This window comes from Anser anser (genome assembly GCF_964211835.1).
Source record: "Anser anser genome assembly, chromosome: 9".
Lineage (NCBI taxonomy): Eukaryota > Metazoa > Chordata > Aves > Anseriformes > Anatidae > Anser > Anser anser.
Genome location: NC_139729.1, coordinates 9,956,669 through 9,970,265, shown reverse-complemented (window position 1 = coordinate 9,970,265; position 13,597 = coordinate 9,956,669). Strand labels below are relative to the sequence as shown.

The 13,597-nt window shown below is 44.9% G+C and overlaps 1 protein-coding gene across 2 annotated transcripts in view; it reads right to left on the bottom strand.

Moving 5' to 3' along the window:
- LOC310904494 (vesicle-associated membrane protein 2-like) overlaps positions 1-13,597 on the bottom strand; it is a 53,381-nt gene that overhangs the window by 39,360 nt on the left and 424 nt on the right. The window lies entirely within an intron of this gene.

The following is a 13,597-nucleotide window of genomic DNA, read 5'->3' as shown; positions in this document are numbered from 1 at the left end:
CAAACAGCCTCTGGAGGTAGAATTGTACGGAAAAAAAAACAGTAGCAGAAAAAACTGTGGATGTTTAAGAAATTCTCAATGGGTGAAAGACATATAACAGTTAATACATGACTTTTGCAACAAGTTTAAGAGGTTTATGAAACAGTAAATTAGTTTAAAAAAATCAATTCAAGATTTTTGTAAAGTTTAATCTGTTACTACCTGCTGGAGACTGTGCGCTAAACTGAACAGACCTTTGTGAGTTAGTTATTACAAAGACCACTGACTATGAAAGCTACACCTTATTCAGCACTTGGGTATTTCACACACTGAATTTCTCCTGTTATGTTGATGGTACAGACAGCCCAAATGCATTTCAACCTATGGTTTGTTTACTCTTCTATTCACTCTCAGGGACAACCCTTCAGGTTTGGCTGTTATTTTTTGTAACTTGTGAATGCCCAGCCAAAACCTCTTGAGATCAAGATGAAAGTAAATGTGCTTCTGCAATGGCTATTGCAGGATGAAGAGCTGTTTATAGTGGGGTTCCTAGTATTGTTTCTATTTGTAATCATCTTTGCAAATATCTAACTCCCATTCAATTAGAAACAAATCCTGAACAATCAGACACACCCCAACTCACACCATCTATAATGCAGATAAATTCTTTCTTTCCTTGTTTTCTTTTCTTTGTTTGTTTTCCTCCAGTTGTTAGCTTAAAGGGACAGGCAGCATCTCTTGCAATATTTGCACATGACTGAGCAGAGCAGGGACTCTGAACTCTACTGTAATACCTAACACTAACAGTTTTGATGTGGGCCTGTTGTTCCTTTCAAGCAAATATGGAAATTAACGGAACACCCAAAACTCTGTGTCAGCCACACTAATCCTGTGAAAGCAGTGACTCACCTAGTTATGATTTTCCATAAATTAGGCAGCTAAAAATGGGTAGGAAGCGTGAAACCATTAACACTTGCCGTAGTGTGAATTCTCTCACCGCATGTGAAGAAAATCCGTGGCAGTAAAAATAAAAGAGATTAAGGTGTCAGCACTCATCATGGTTAGATATGTTGTTAATAATTCAAATCTTCCTCCTTTGGAGCGTATGGCTTTAGAATGAATCATTCTCTATTTCCTTTGTCAAATGAAAACTGAGGTTGTGTTGCTCACTGATTCCATGTGTTTTCTTCTCAGCTATTAAAAGGAAATAAATTAATATGGCTAATTGCATGTGTTGCCAGTATCATCTCCTAGTAGCACCCTACTGTAGCAATGTTTTGTATGTTATCTTTCATGCATCAACGCAGAAATGGAAATGATTGGTGGTATAACAGACAACCTATTAAAAAAAACAGCAATACACAACTTTGTGAAGCAGAAAGAGATGGAAGAGAAGGGGACACCTCATTTTTGTGCTTGTGAATGGTCTTTGGGAGTAGCACTCCCTCTTACCCCGCAGAGCAGGTCAGCCAGCTGGACCTGGCAGCAATGGCACGGTGAGCAGGGCCCACTGTGGTTACTGCCTCCTGGAGGTACAACATGGTGAAACAAAGGCTGGCAGCTGAAGTTTCAGTATCTAAACTTGGGTGCTGCACTAAGATGGGTGGTTAAATAAAAAAAAAGCCTTCATTCAATATCCTGTTTTATTGATTTTGAAGGAATTAAGGAATGTTCTAACTATGAGGTGCCAGGCCCTAATATACACACGTCTCTGTAGGCCCAGAATGTAAGTGGCAAACAGCAATTGCTGCAGAGCTTGGTAAAGCTCCACAACTCCAAATATCTATTTTAGATGCTCAAAGGAAAAGACACAACCAGATGCCAAGCATAACGTAAAGCATGCGGTGTTCTCATGCCACAGAAAGGACTGAAGCAGTGCTGGCCTTCCAGAAGTTGTGGGGGGAGGCATGGGCCTTATATCTGGAGCTGGCCGAGGCCTCAATACCCTGACAGTTCTTGACATACTGCATAAATCACACAATGGCAGCTGTCTTTCAATTATTGCTTCTAAATTTATTTTTTATCCTATTATCAAGAACTCCAGACATCAAATAATCAGGTCAAGGCCGCTTACCTTCTAATTTCTAGGTACAGTACAAGAACCTGAACCAATGTTGTACTAGCGTTCCTCACCCATGAACATTTCCTAACTCACCAGGCAGGTTTCTATCTTTTTTTTTTTTCCACCCTTTGATTAGCTCCATGTATTTTTTTTTACTCCAGCAGGACCTTGTTGGACTAGTAAAATGACTTTACAAGTTATTACACCAGTCTTGCGTCAACCTGAGAGGGTCTGGTTGAGTTACAGGATGCATTAGGCTGTCGTCCACTAGCACAGAGCACTGCAGTGGAAGAGGAACTCACAATTACAGTTCAAAGGATACCTTGGCACCACATACGTGGAGGTTGTGCCAGGCATGAGGAAAGAAATCGCTATTCCCACTAACAGCTCTTTAGCTACAACACATAATCTCATGTACTTAGCTAGCCATCTAACTATATCTCCAACAAAAAACACTGTTATCTATTTCCCTCTTTTATGTTTCAACCTATTATTTTCTTCATATTTTTTAACCTTGTCATAATCCATTAACATTAGGTGCTTTGATCTTTCCATAGGGAATTTACTTTTTCTCTTCAAAGAGAGAAAGAGAAGATATTTTCCCCAGTCCATAGCTTTTATGTTCCCTTCACATGTTACAGCATGACTGTTGTTTTTTTTTATTATTATTATTTTTTTAATATATTACTATTTAAGAAATCAAATGTAAAATTAGAAGTGAGCCAGGCTGGTGCTGTATACAAATGACAAAATACTTGTTACTGTTTTGTTATCATTAAGTGTGCTATGAAAGATATTTATAAGGTTGGTATAAAGGATACCTATAAATTTGCTATAAAGGACACCTAAAAAGATAAGCACCAACATCACATCTGGGAAGATGAGAGTACTCTCCATATCCACATTGCCTGAACTGAGACATCAGCCACCTCAGTGGACTGGAGGTGAGGCCCCCAAAAGGGGAGGCTGAATTCAAGCTTCTAATTTGTCAAGCAACTTCTCAGTTTTAGATAGTCTGAAAAACAAATAAACAAAACAAATAGCCTATAACAAAACAACCCATCTAACACACACATGAAAAACCACCAGCCTCTCAGGATTTTATTTCTAAAGACAGAACAAAACACCGAGTTGTCAAGTAAAACATGCTTTGCATCACAACGTCCATATGTAGAATAGCTCTTGCACGGCATCATGGAAACATCTAAATCAAGTCCCCTCTATACCCCTTTACACAAAGCAGCTGTCACTAAAAAAGTCAGCAATTTGAAAAAACAAACACACTTCATGCTCCTAGGCAGAGGTGTTTGTTCCTGTTCTGAATATCTTCGCACCTAGAAATCTCACATTCCTATTAGAGTATTAATATCTTCTCTCTTAATCCTCGCAAGGTCAACTTATTTGTCTCTGATCTCCAAGTTCATCTGAATATACCCAAGAGCAATTCTACATAAAATCTGTTGCACTTGGAAATAAAAAATATGTTATTTTCTGGAAAAGTAAAGCTTTCCTCAAAAGAACCTCGCTTTGTTTTTGGCAATAACTGTAAGGAACTATCAGTTCCAAATGCCCCCACATTAATTGGGCAGAGGTCTTGTGCTTAAAGATAGCTAAACATAGTCCCTGAGTCTTTTTCCTTTATTTTTCGTTTCTAAGGGAAAGGAGAGCCAACTACAACATCTTCCCTTTGTTCCACTTTGAAGACGGGAGGGTTGAGACAGCACTGATTTCCTTCTCTGGGTCATACGGGAAGACAGTGTGATGCCTAATGCAGCAGTGGGTGGTGCTGTCCTACATCCCAGTCTATCCTTGTATCTTCCTCACTCAGTCTCTCTGTATCCATAGTTAAAAGAAAGCAGAAACAACCTACTCCATCCCAAAGACATGATCCCTGACTCTGCCCTACTACAGCGCTCATTGACAGACGTGGGTTAGCAGCAGAAGCAATAGCATTGCCTCAGTAGTGCTTCCCACATCAATACCACATAGGGAAATTTATCACGTTCCTTCATTTTTAGCAGGGCAGAGATCCTATTTCTCTTCACCATAATCCCAGCGTACATGGTCAGTACAAAGCCCGTCAACTTCTGTCCAAAACGTCCTTTACCTGGGACTGAAGAAAGGATGGCTCAGTATGACCGTCTCTCTACCTTTGCACGTGTGTAACAGTAATGCCGAGGGTTCTCCTAGCTGATGAAGACTTTGAGAAAGAGAAAACTTTGCTTAAAATTTCAAGTCTTGCTTAAGAGATGGTATTGGGCTGTTCAGCCTGTTCAGAGGTCATGTGCCTTGTATTTTTGCACATACTGAAGCGTCTGTGATGCTGCTGTTTGAGGTGTGAGAGTAAAGCAAAAGAAGCCTCCTCCATCCTGACAGCTCTCATTTTTCCTTACTGCTCCTGAGAGAAGGATTTGCAAAGTCGGAGCTTGGCAGAGCAGAGAACATAAAGGCTTGCCTGAAATTCACAAGTTCTGTTTGGCATAAGAAAGAGTCAAGGCCCTCATCTTAATTCCTCAAATGCTCTAAGAGAATTGTCTGCTGACCTCAGCCTGCAATCAGCCTCGTCCCATACGAAAGAACGGAGCTAACTTTGCCTAGTTCAGTCTCTCAACAAGACAGCCAAGATCAATAAACCCAGACTATTCTGCTTTGACCAAATTAGAGGAAATTGTAGCTCAGAGCAGAGGGATTCCCTTTGCTTATTTGACAACACCAGGGAATTACAGCCCTGTTTGCTGCCATCACTGACAGCCTGTTTGATACGTTTTCTGCTGCTGGAGCCCAGAAACACACACTGCCACCCCCAAACAGACTCAGAGGAGAGACATTTCCAGGGGGAGTTAGGCTGGGAGCCCTCTTCAGTCACTTGGAGCTGCAGCTGATGCTTGGTGAATCTTGGTACTGTAATCAAGCAGCCTCAGGAAGGGGGAAGTCTCAAACACAGGCAGACAAGTCACATTCACCACCGGGAAGCTGCAGGGAGGCAGATTTCAAGATGGCCCATCTGCAGGTTAACAAGGGAGCACACTGACAGCAAGAGAACTGGATCCAGCGTGAGTCACTGCCTGAGACACCTGGCTGCCAGAGACGGCCATGGGACTGCTGCCGGCAGGAGGCTGAGCGTGGGCTTGGCACAGCGAGCTGCAAGTGTAAACACCTGGGTTTGTCTCCTCTTCCTCACACACTCGGAGCTGCTGTCCCCACCTGGTTAGATAATACTCACAACACTGCTCTACTGCCTGTCACATGAGAGGGGTTCTTCATTTATTGCACTGGTTTTCACCTTAAGTCACAGATGACTTTTTTTTTTTTCTTTTAAGCTATCAAGAAAATATTTATCAAACACCTCAGAATCACAGCATCACACCATGGTGAAGCAAAGTTTTTTAAAAAGCACAAAATAAAAGAAGCACGGTTTTAAGTTAAATGAACATTTGGCTAGTTACCAGTTAACTTGTTAAAGGTTTTTACAATATTTGAGGATTTTTCAGGTTCACTCAGCAAAGTATGTAACACATAATTCAAGGGGAGTTACCTTCTGGGCTACATTTCTTTCTACATTTTCTTAGTACTTTCGCTCACCTTAGGCTGTGCTACTGCAGCAGCTCTGAGCGAAGCTATTTTGTACAGAATGCTTTAGCTGAGCCTGATCTAGAGCCAGTGGTCATACTGTCTGTGAGGATTTGGGATTTAACTTCCTAAACAGATCTGACCTCTTGGACTCCTTTTCCCTTTGCTGGTCAGCAGTTGATCGTCTAAGGGACATCAGTAGGAGCAACCATTCAGTGCCATCACGCGTAGGGTTTCTGGAGTTCTTTTACTTGCTATGAGAACTGCAGATTCCTCCAAGACTACAGCAAGTTACGCTGAAATCTTGGTACCTCTTGTACATGGACAGGATTGAGGGTGTTTCTGAGAGAGGAGCTCTGCTCTTCTCCCTGGGAACAATATTCCCTTCCCCAACATGCAGGCCACCTCTTGATTCATCCACGCTCACCATCTGTCTTGTTAAACAAATATACCTCCTCCCCTGCCCCTCCTCACCTCCCCACGCTCCTTGATTCTGTAATTGCTCTGCTCTAAGCCAAAGTCCCTTCTTTCTGCATGACCAGTGCCACCACCCAGACTGCTCGTGAGACAGGAATGGTGGGGAGAGGAGGCTCAGGACTGAGAAGCAGCTTTACTTCTAAAACCACGGTGAAGGAGGCCCTCAGCAAGCAGCTTTCTGGGAGTCAGCAACAAGACCAACATCAGCTTGCAAAGTTCATAGCTGGCTTTGCCAGGTGGGGCTTGAACAAGAAAAGCACCTGTCAGCCCTGGTTCCTGCCGGGGGCATACTCCACTGCTAAAACATTTCGGTCTGCACAGAACTTAAAAGGAAACCCACTTGCTCTCCGGTGGAGGTAACTGGCTAAAACTGGTTGCCAGAACAAGGGCAATGAATATGCTACTGCAAGGGCCTTTGCTTTAGTTTTGCTGCTATAGCCACATGTCTGTTACAGAGAGGAAATACAGTAGACCATATTGTTTAATGTGCACTAAGCAATTGAGAAATGACATGAAAATTGTGCAGCTCAGTGTCAAGATGCCATGACGTGGGACATATTCTGCCTTTCCATTCCCTTCTCCAAGTCTCCCTAGGAGAGTTTGTTCAATGCAAAGAAAAAAGCATCAAAATGTTAAGTGACTTGAAATATTTCTGTATGTATATCAGCTAGTAAACAGAGTTGCTGAAAAAATGTCACTGTGTGATCTTCATGTATGTGTGGGAGAGAAAATCAAAGCTGTCAGGGAATGACTGTACCGCTCCTTGCTGGAAAGAAATCAAACATTTCAGAAGCAGACTTTTCTAAACCGGTGGGATCTCTGCTAAACACTTGGGATATCCAGACTCTCAGTGCTTCCAGGAAGATATCTGCTGATTCATCCTGCCAGTGCCCGCTCTCGAGCTGAGCTCTCCCCAGATCCCAGCCAGCGGAAAGGCTCACATCCGCAGCGCTGCCACCAGCTCAGGGAGTTCTGCCTTCAAATTCGCAGGTGGTCTGATGGGCTGGAAGCAATCACCAAATGTCTGCCTGCTTTACAAGCACGGGAGACAACCAGAAACCCAAAGACTTCTGGAGGGATTGTTCTGTCACTCCTTGCACTCCTGACGGAAAGCAAACAAAGCCATACTTGTACGCGGTTCTGTCCCCTGCAGCACGAGTACTCGACCAGAACCTGGCCTAGCAAATGAGGCCAGCAGCATCCACCGCTCCCGCCCTATAAAAGGGCTGCAAGGTCATCCTGCCACAGTTTTCCTTATCAGCGCCCAATCTGATGCCTATTTAGGCAGCTTTGCATGTTTACAAACAGGCAAGTTAAATATCTTGTAGTAACTGTTTTGGAAGATCTGATCCCATGAGGATGTTCAGCTGCTCAGAGTGCCAAATGTTTTATCTGCTCAGCGACAGCACAACGTGCTCCGCACCTTCCAGGGTTAGCTGACAACGTCACTTTTGCTGCTATTGATCAAAGCTCTTTGTTTCTTTGCCTCCCTTTCCCTTTCCAAATCTGAGTTGTCGCCATGGGTGACAGCCATTGGGTGCAGCTACCCTCTGTGCACACACTGGAAACGGATCCTGCTGGAGACACATGAAGCAAACAGAAGGGGGAACCATTCTGCAGCTATTGGCAAACCCAGCTGGAACTCAGGAAGCTTTCCCACAGATCAGTGTAAAGGGGGTGAGGAGAGCGGTAAAGAAGTTTTGTCATTTTTTTTTTTCCAGTGTTTTCCAGGATCATAGATAGCAGTAAGAAATGTTGAGTCTCAGAATTTCCCTCTAAACTCCCCCAAATGTGGACAAAACACTATCCATGGGATAGGAACCCTTGCAGGCAATAGCCTGTGCCAACATCTGGGGGATGACAGCAGATAGGGTTTGTGCTTTCAAGCAGCAGTGCCCTTTGCCTTACTGCTGCACGCTGCAATTAAGGCCCTGAGTAGGGCCAGATTCCCTAGCACGATAAAGAGGAGCTATTTTTATATGCAAATTCAAATGAACAAACGTAATTTCTAACCATCCACCTCCAGGAGTAGATAACAAGTGGGCTTAGGGATAATGAATGATTTTTGTCGTTTCTAGGACAGTTTTCCTAGGACCCACATATTTCTAGGAAGTTGGCACATTGCCTGACTCAGGACCTCGGCGTCTAAAAGGGAAACTGGCTCATTACAACCCCCCCGCCCAGAGGCAGCCTCCCAGTGTGGAGGAGAAGCCGAGAAGCTGATGGAGTCAGTTCCCAAGTCCTTTCCTTCACAGATGCCCACAGGCACAGGTTTCAGCAGAGCTCAGTACTTTCAGTGCGCTGCTCTCTTTGATGGTTCAGGGACAAATTCCAGCGAGAACTGCAGCTCACAAGGCTCGTGGGGAAAACCCACTCCTTATCTCGTCGACAGAGGTACAGGAAGTCTAGACTGAAGGAGGGGGTCTGGGGATACAGGGGAGATGCTGGGCTGAGGATCTGTCCTGCTTCTGACAGCCCCAGAAGAAGAGGTGCCTGCTGCCAGCACGGGTGTAAAGAGTGCTGCCTGCGGAGCTCCTGCACCGCTCCCCAGGAACAGCGCCCGAGGGAACCGCACGAGGCTGGGACAGGGGAGGGTCGGGGGAAGGTTCTGCACCCAGAGGGGGTCGGGCACTGAGCAGGCTCCCCAGGGCAGTGGGCATGGCACCGAGCCTGCTGGATTTCAGGAAGCATTTGTCTTTTGTGGGAATAAAAACTCTAGAGAGGTTCGCAGCACTGACTCCTCACAAACACAAATTTGGCCACTACTTGGTGCTTCCAATGCACAAGCAAACTACAGCTCTGATGTATAAATATGTGGTGACAGCACTTGACTTCAATACCTTCACTGGTTTACATACAGAAATCACTGAAAAACATAGAAAAATTACTGAAGCAACATGGGTTTGATCTTCATCACAGGAGAACCTCTTTTCTAGAAGAGTTCACTTTTGACCCTGTGATACTGAGCCCAGCAGATGTGAGTTGCCACTTGATAAATTAAATTTCTTTCTTGTTTAGTCTGAAATAAAAAACTTGCGCTTTTTCTGCATATTTCTCATTAAATTTTGCATCTGAACAGATCAAGAAACTTGATTAGGTATCTCAGATCATTTGGTCAGGAACTTCCATTTTAATTATTTCACCTAGTACAGAAGCAACAATATAATTGCAGCTGACAAAACACTTGCAAATGTACAGACATCTATTTCGATGAGTTACTACTTTACACAGAAAAACCTAAGGTTTTCATAACTGAACAGTTAGAAAAAAAAAAAAACACCACCTTGCAATCACTTGGTGGTTGCTCAATGAATAATGGAAGAGAGTTTAGAGGGTTCAAGTACAGACAGGGAAAAAGCAATTGCATCATTAAAAAATGCCAGCCTAGTTAATTGCTGGTAATGGCTATGAATAATGACAGCAGACAGCACTGAATGACGTAGGAGAGAGGATATTCTCTCCGAAAGTTGTAATTGTCTAAGATGAGCAGTTCAGTCAATTTATACTTATTTGGGACAGGCTGTTCTGCCCCTTCCAGGGCACCATAAACATTTGGCTAACGCTGTCAGTGAGAATCTTCGATGTGTTCTGGCAGAAGGGAAGGAAAAAAAAACACAGTTAATACCTCGCTGCCTTTTCTTGAACGGTGCCGGTTCCTCCTGGGAGCATCCTGTACACACGTGTGCACAGACAGGGATTTGCCTGGTGCTCTACAGCCTAGATGGGCATTTTTCAGTAAGGCCTTATTTGTGTAAATTGCATCTAAAAAAGAGAAATGCTCCTTTGGCAGACCAATTCAGCTTCCAATACAACCACTGCAAGCATCCTGTAAGTCAATGTACAGCTGGAACCATCATACAGACTGCCTGGAGGTCAACATGGACAAGTTATAGCCGACGCAGAGCAGAATGACAGAGCTAAATCCCAAGGAAAGGAACCACTGAATTAAATATATTTGGGTTTTGCCTGCTTTGCATTAGCCTCTTTTCAAGAACGTTTACCATGAAACATATTCACTTTGTCTGTACTTGCCACAGATAATTTCCAAGTGCTCCCATCCTGAGATTATTTTCTTTGCTGAGGCCCTCAAGACAACATTCGATTTGATCTCCACACTTTCAAACACTCATCACCCAAATATCCAGAAGATTTGTGACCTACCTGGGCCACCCGTGTTTCAAAGCACAAGTGTGTGTACCACGAATAATGCTTAACATGAGCTGGAAGCATTTATTTCTAGCGCATCACGTGAAGAAGATCCCTGACTGCATGGTGCCACTAAAGAGTAAGTCAAGGGAAGCAAGCAATGGGCAAAGCACGTACACGCTTCTGTTGATGTCTCAAAGTCACATCTCCAATTGCTGATGCCCCTATTTCTGGGCTCCTATTCAGAGCTGTGAGCCTTAGAGCCAGCAAACAAGGGTCAGAATAAAACCATGCTGAAGGTGCGATCCTCTGACCTTCTCAGTATCCCCACTTCACTGAGCATGGCCTGCCTATTTTCATTACAGGCTCCATTACATCCCTTATCAATGAGAAAAACAACCCACGCCTTCATAGTTATGCTTGCAGGAACCAATACTGGAAGACCCTCAAACCATCAGTCCCTTTGGCTTACTGCAGAAAAATCAGTATCACAACACACCAAGACTGAACCCAGCCTCTCTGAGCCTGAGGCATCCGACCACGAGACGTAAAACCCTGAGAGCCATAGGGGACTCAAATCTTCCTGCCACCATGGATTTCCAGAGCTCTTCTGGAAAGTATTTCTAAGGGAACACAGACACTTACCAGCACGGAACAGCCGTACCACTTACAAAATTCATCCCTCCGTTTCATGCTATTTATACTTTCTTAGGACATACTCTGGATGTACCCACTTTTGCAAGCCACTAAACTCCCTAAGGAATGGATGCGGATTGTGATGAGAACTGCACTAAATTGGTTTGGCTTTGCGGATCAGCACAAAGGAGGGGCAGCCTAGGGCGATTTTGCCGAGTTCCATAAAATTACGTCCACAGAAGGAGCGCTAAGTACTGCTCTCCTAACAGCAGGAGACCTTGGCCATGCCACTCCTTCAGAGAAAGTGAATAGAAATTCAACCTGAACATATTCATTACAATTGGTGGAACCATTTTAATCCCATCTGTCCCCTCCAGGATATTCTCCTTGCTGCTCTAAAGCAGCCAGAAGGATTTTTTATTTTATTTTAGAAAGCCCTGACTGCTGCCCTAGGAATGAGATACAGTGACGCAATTCTGCCCCAGGGAGAGCCAGGTGCTTTGCTTTGCTGCTTGTCTCACAAAAGTTGTACCCTGCAATAGAGCACGTTTGTATTGGATTAATGTAATCAAAGGCACCCTGCTGTCTGGTCACTGACCTATCTGTAAACAGCAGATGACACGATGCCATAAGCTTCTATTATATATAATTACCTATTGAGATGTGACCATTGTACAAGAAACAAAACCACGTACTTCACCTGCTGCTGTTAGTCTATTTCCCAGAGATAAACAATGCCTATATGCACCTCCGCTCTGTGCTCCATTTTCTTCTCCTCATCTCCCTTCGCTGCTCCTTGTATCTCCTCCAAGTAAGTTTTTGTCCTCTCCCTTACATCAGGGACAGCCAGCTGCACTGGCAAGGTCCAGCCCTTCTCTGTTCTTGCTTTAGATCCCTTTAGTCTCTCATCTTTTGTTAAACCTTCGTATGCCACAACTTCCCCTCTGCCCGCATCAAGGTGAGATGTCCATCAGCTGAGTGTCCCTGCCCTGCCCTGGGCGGTACTCGCTGCTACAGAGGCCACAGGGGCAGATTGCCACCTGACGTAAACCAGCACAGGTCTGCTGGAGTGATACACAGTCAGGAGTCACGGAGAGGGTGGTGAATAAGGAACACTGATCACCGATTTCCAATATAAGAGATCAGAGCGAGTCTGGTGTCTGCTAGCTCAAACCCATCAGAAAGCCGTTTTCACACCCCGCACAGCTCAGCTGTGGAGCTCCTTGCTACGGGACGCCGCAGAAGGAGCAACTGGACACCTTCGTGAAAGAACACCAACAAAATCCACTGGGAGTCATGAAATACAGAGAACCTTCCTCTGGTTCAGACACGGAGCCTTAAATCAGTACAAACTGGGAAAGCGCTCTGGGAATCCACTGCACACCCGCTATTCCCAGTACTCTTCCCTGCAAGCAGCTTCAGGGCGCAGCACACCAGGCTGGATGGACCCAGGGAGGAGTCCTGTATCGATGCTACTTCACACCAGCCAAAGACACGGCATTCTGTCCACGTGTGTGCCCATGTAGACATGCAAGAAACGTGTCCATGTGTGCAATACTCTAGGTGTAACAGCAGACGTAACCTTACAGAGCATTTGGCGGCCATGACCAATTAGCATTTATAGTCCAGTGAACTGCAGCTGTAGTAGCTGCTGCTACAAGTCCGTAGCTAACACACATTTATCTCTCTTGTTCATCGGTAACTCAGGAGCTATTGGGACGTAATATTCATGCAGATGTTCAAAAAAAGTTTTCACTACAATACCTGGCAATGAAACAGAAGCCAACTGACACTGCCAATGACAAGCAGCTTATTTGTCTTGGCTTTGTCTCAATTATCAAACTGAAAGTCTATATTGCCAAAACAAACAAAAACCGCTTTCTCTTTTGCATCTAATTCCTGTCAGAAGTCTGATGCGAGGCCCCTACAGCAGGACAGCCAAGTCCTACCAGCACCACATCACCTCTTCTGCTGTTATTTACAAATTCTCTCACGAACGCCTCAGTGCACCACGACAGAAATACACGCAGGTTAAGTTAAACATTACCTGAGCTACAGCTGGGCGTTTGAGCAGTTTCACTTGTATAATACTGCAGCAGCAAACTCTGGTATTAATCACTGAAGAACAGCTCACACACAAATAAAAGCGTTTGATGTCATCATCCGGCTCCTGACAGAAGCACAGCTAGGCAACAGATGCTCACAGTGAACCAGCTTTTGCCAGATGAAGTTCCGTATTTACATACAGAAAATGCTGCTGGATAGCTGGTTTTTGGCTTCCAAAGAGCACCCTGCTTTGAGCACATTTCAGACAACACGGATAAAAGCTTATTGTCTGAGGCGTTACATGGGCGATACCACGAAAGAAAAAGCCAGCGTTTCACGCTGTGCTCTTGTAGGCTCCAGGTTGTTTCCACCCCTCTTTGTCTGCAGGGGAAGGACCGCAGCTCTCCCCCAGCACCCGCCGCTCCCGGCCCCGCACGCATCTGTACTGTTTGCGCTAGGCACCTGCCCTGCCTCGGCAGTCCCTGGAACCGAGCAGGGAACTGAGCCGACAGTAGAACCGCGCTTCCAGCTACCTGATGCTTTTGCGAACGAACACGGGTCGGGCCGATTGTTACCGAACCGAGCACGCTTCTGGCTTCAGGAGGGACTTTGGCGGCTTCAGCCCTGCCTAGCGGAGAGCGACGCTTCCGTCAGACAGAGCCGAGAGACGCGGAGGAGCCC